Here is a 5,000-nt window from a genome sequence, read left to right as displayed (position 1 = left end):
CCAGAACCGATGAGACGAAAACATTAAAACGATATTTTTGCATTTTCTTACGACAAAACATTAACAAATACGAGACTATAACAATATAAAACTACATATGTAATTTAATTAATCAAAATTAATAATTTTTTTTGATTTTTCAGTGATCCAGAACCGATAAGTCGAAAATTTTAACAATCATATTTTTGCATTCTGTACCGTGGATCCATCATTAAACGCTATTAAACTAACGTCCGTGATGGTATAAATGCAGATTTTCGCTCCGTTTAGCCAAAATAACGAACTTTAGGTGCGCTCCGAAATATTTCAAAGTCCCAGCGGCGTATTGCTTCGCCTCTTAGAACCGATTAGTCGAAAATTTTAACAATCATATTTTTGCATTCTGTACCGTGGATCGATCGTTAAACGCTATTGAACTAACGTCCGCGATGGTATAAATGCAGATTTTCGCTCCGTTTAGCCAAAATAACGAACTTTAGGTGCGCTCCGAAATATTTCAAAGTCCCAGCGGCGTATTGCTTCGCCTCTTAGAACCGATTAGTCGAAAATTTTAACAATCATATTTTTGCATTCTGTACCGTGGATCCATCGTTAAACGCTATTAAACTAACGTCCGTGATGGTATAAATGCAGATTTTCGCTCCGTTTAGCCAAAATAACGAACTTTAGGTGCGCTCCGAAATATTTCAAAGTCCCAGCGGCGTATTGCTTCGCCTCTTAGAACCGATTAGTCGAAAATTTTAACAATCATATTTTTGCATTCTGTACCGTGGATCGATCGTTAAACGCTATTGAACTAACGTCCGTGATGGTATAAATGCAGATTTTCGCTCCGTTTAGCCAAAATAACGAACTTTAGGTGCGCTCCGAAATATTTCAAAGTCCCAGCGGCGTATTGCTTCGCCTCTTAGAACCGATTAGTCGAAAATTTTAACAATCATATTTTTGCATTCTGTACCGTGGATCCATCGTTAAACGCTATTAAACTAACGTCCGTGATGGTATAAATGCAGATTTTCGCTCCGTTTAGCCAAAATAACGAACTTTAGGTGCGCTCCGAAATATTTCAAAGTCCCAGCGGCGTATTGCTTCGCCTCTTAGAACCGATTAGTCGAAAATTTTAACAATCATATTTTTGCATTCTGTACCGTGGATCCATCGTTAAACGCTATTAAACTAACGTCCGTGATGGTATAAATGCAGATTTTCGCTCCGTTTAGCCAAAATAACGAACTTTAGGTGCGCTCCGAAATATTTCAAAGTCCCAGCGGCGTATTGCTTCGCCTCTTAGAACCGATTAGTCGAAAATTTTAACAATCATATTTTTGCATTCTGTACCGTGGATCCATCGTTAAACGCTATTAAACTAACGTCCGTGATGGTATAAATGCAGATTTTCGCTCCGTTTAGCCAAAATAACGAACTTTAGGTGCGCTCCGAAATATTTCAAAGTCCCAGCGGCGTATTGCTTCGCCTCTTAGAACCGATTAGTCGAAAATTTTAACAATCATATTTTTGCATTCTGTACCGTGGATCCATCGTTAAACGCTATTAAACTAACGTCCGTGATGGTATAAATGCAGATTTTCGCTCCGTTTAGCCAAAATAACGAACTTTAGGTGCGCTCCGAAATATTTCAAAGTCCCAGCGGCGTATTGCTTCGCCTCTTAGAACCGATTAGTCGAAAATTTTAACAATCATATTTTTGCATTCTGTACCGTGGATCGATCGTTAAACGCTATTGAACTAACGTCCGTGATGGTATAAATGCAGATTTTCGCTCCGTTTAGCCAAAATAACGAACTTTAGGTGCGCTCCGAAATATTTCAAAGTCCCAGCGGCGTATTGCTTCGCCTCTTAGAACCGATTAGTCGAAAATTTTAACAATCATATTTTTGCATTCTGTACCGTGGATCCATCGTTAAACGCTATTAAACTAACGTCCGTGATGGTATAAATGCAGATTTTCGCTCCGTTTAGCCAAAATAACGAACTTTAGGTGCGCTCCGAAATATTTCAAAGTCCCAGCGGCGTATTGCTTCGCCTCTTAGAACCGATTAGTCGAAAATTTTAACAATCATATTTTTGCATTCTGTACCGTGGATCGATCGTTAAACGCTATTGAACTAACGTCCGTGATGGTATAAATGCAGATTTTCGCTCCGTTTAGCCAAAATAACGAACTTTAGGTGCGCTCCGAAATATTTCAAAGTCCCAGCGGCGTATTGCTTCGCCTCTTAGAACCGATTAGTCGAAAATTTTAACAATCATATTTTTGCATTCTGTACCGTGGATCCATCGTTAAACGCTATTAAACTAACGTCCGTGATGGTATAAATGCAGATTTTCGCTCCGTTTAGCCAAAATAACGAACTTTAGGTGCGCTCCGAAATATTTCAAAGTCCCAGCGGCGTATTGCTTCGCCTCTTAGAACCGATTAGTCGAAAATTTTAACAATCATATTTTTGCATTCTGTACCGTGGATCCATCGTTAAACGCTATTAAACTAACGTCCGTGATGGTATAAATGCAGATTTTCGCTCCGTTTAGCCAAAATAACGAACGTTAGGTGCGCTCCGAAATATTTCAAAGTCCCAGCGGCGTATTGCTTCGCCTCTTAGAACCGATTAGTCGAAAATTTTAACAATCATATTTTTGCATTCTGTACCGTGGATCCATCGTTAAACGCTATTAAACTAACGTCCGTGATGGTATAAATGCAGATTTTCGCTCCGTTTAGCCAAAATAACGAACTTTAGGTGCGCTCCGAAATATTTCAAAGTCCCAGCGGCGTATTGCTTCGCCTCTTAGAACCGATTAGTCGAAAATTTTAACAATCATATTTTTGCATTCTGTACCGTGGATCGATCGTTAAACGCTATTGAACTAACGTCCGTGATGGTATAAATGCAGATTTTCGCTCCGTTTAGCCAAAATAACGAACTTTAGGTGCGCTCCGAAATATTTCAAAGTCCCAGCCGCGTATTGCTTTGCCCCGAAATTTTTCAAAGTTCCAGCGGCGTGTTGCTTTCAAAGTGCCTCCCTCTAAATACCGATCGGCAGGCCGCTAGGTCGGCGACGCACGGGCTTACGCCCAGGCGTATACGGGGGCAAATCGCCGTGAGAGCGTGCGATTTTGACTTTCGCAATAAGATAGTCTCCTTTATGAAAAGGAGCGTACACGTCTCCCAAAAAAAAAAACAGTTTCATGACGATCAATGTAGTTCTTGATCGAAATGTATCATAGGACGAAGATTTTATCGAAAAGTACGAACTTTGGCGACGCATCGAAATTTTTCAAAGTTCCAACGGCGTGTTGCTTTCAAAGTGCCTCCCTCTAAATACCGATCGGCAGGCCGCTAGGTCGGCGACGCACGGGCTTACGCCCAGGCGTATACGGGGGCAAATCGCCGTGAGAGCGTGCGATTTTGACTTTCGCAATAAGATAGTCTCCTTTATGAAAAGGAGCGTACACGTCTCCCAAAAAAAAAAACAGTTTCATGACGATCAATGTAGTTCTTGATCGAAATGTATCATAGGACGAAGATTTTATCGAAAAGTACGAACTTTGGCGACGCATCGAAATTTTTCAAAGTTCCAACGGCGTGTTGCTTTCAAAGTGCCTCCCTCTAAATACCGATCGGCAGGCCGCTAGGTCGGCGACGCACGGGCTTACGCCCAGGCGTATACGGGGGCAAATCGCCGTGAGAGCGTGCGATTTTGACTTTCGCAATAAGATAGTCTCCTTTATGAAAAGGAGCGTACACGTCTCCCAAAAAAAAAAACAGTTTCATGACGATCAATGTAGTTCTTGATCGAAATGTATCATAGGACGAAGATTTTATCGAAAAGTACGAACTTTGGCGACGCATCGAAATTTTTCAAAGTTCCAACGGCGTGTTGCTTTCAAAGTGCCTCCCTCTAAATACCGATCGGCAGGCCGCTAGGTCGGCGACGCACGGGCTTACGCCCAGGCGTATACGGGGGCAAATCGCCGTGAGAGCGTGCGATTTTGACTTTCGCAATAAGATAGTCTCCTTTATGAAAAGGAGCGTACACGTCTCCCAAAAAAAAAAACAGTTTCATCACGATCAATGTAGATCATGGGTTTTATTCATATTTTTGGAGATGTAGTAACCTTACAGAGCCGATGAGACGAAAATATTAAAATACATGTTTTTGCATTTCACATTATTTCATTGCAATAATCTTGTATTCGTTTATTATTTACGCGCGCTGGTAAGGTTAGGTTGTATATTAGTATTCCACGCGATCGTGTTCTTTTCGCCATGAATTATTTCCAAGTTCCAGCGGCGTATTGCTTTGCCCCGAAATTTTTCAAAGTTCCAGCGGCGTATTGCTTTGCCCCGAAATTTTTCAAAGTTCCAGGCGCGTATTGCTTTGCCCCGAAATTTTTCAAAGTTCCAGCCGCGTATTGCTTTTTTTTCGTACTTTTAAAAAAAAATGATCAATGCCAAAAAGCCGGAAATATAACATCCAACCTTCACCAATTTCACAATTTTTTTCGAGATTCGTATATATGATTTATAAATACATCTCTATTATTTCTATATTTCTTTCTTTCCAAAATCTCTTCTCCTCCAGTATTCCGTATACGCACTCGTTCCTCTCGGTGCGCATTTTACTCTCTCTTGCTCTCTCTGGGGCCTCGTCTAACCGACAAGACGAATCCCCAAGCATAGGGCTGAGTCTCAACAGATCGCAGCGTGGTAACTGCTCTACCGAGTACAACACCCCGCCAGGTACCTAAGTCGTCTACAGACGATTCCGAGTCTCGACGTCGAACTTGGAGTACCCATGATCGACCGTTAGAGCGCCGCGGCCGTCGTTCGGCGAGATCCCGACGACGAATCCGATGACGCCCGTACGGCAAACTGGGGCCCGTGCGATGACCGGTCACGAGGGCCGGCCACCTAGTAGTGTCACATTGTTTTGAGCCTTTCGACCCACACGAGACTCCTAGAAATATCGTTGCCACC

The 5,000-nt window shown here is 42.1% G+C and overlaps 1 pseudogene; it reads right to left on the bottom strand.

Annotated features, from left to right (window-relative positions):
* Positions 1 to 4,685: 4,685 nt before the first annotated feature.
* LOC143306328 (large subunit ribosomal RNA) overlaps positions 4,686 to 5,000 on the bottom strand; it is a 3,522-nt pseudogene continuing 3,207 nt past the window's right edge.

This window comes from Osmia lignaria, unplaced genomic scaffold, assembly GCF_051020975.1.
Source record: "Osmia lignaria lignaria isolate PbOS001 unplaced genomic scaffold, iyOsmLign1 scaffold0006, whole genome shotgun sequence".
In the NCBI taxonomy this organism is placed as follows: Eukaryota; Metazoa; Arthropoda; class Insecta; order Hymenoptera; family Megachilidae; genus Osmia; species Osmia lignaria.
This window is presented reverse-complemented; position numbering and strand designations above follow the sequence as displayed.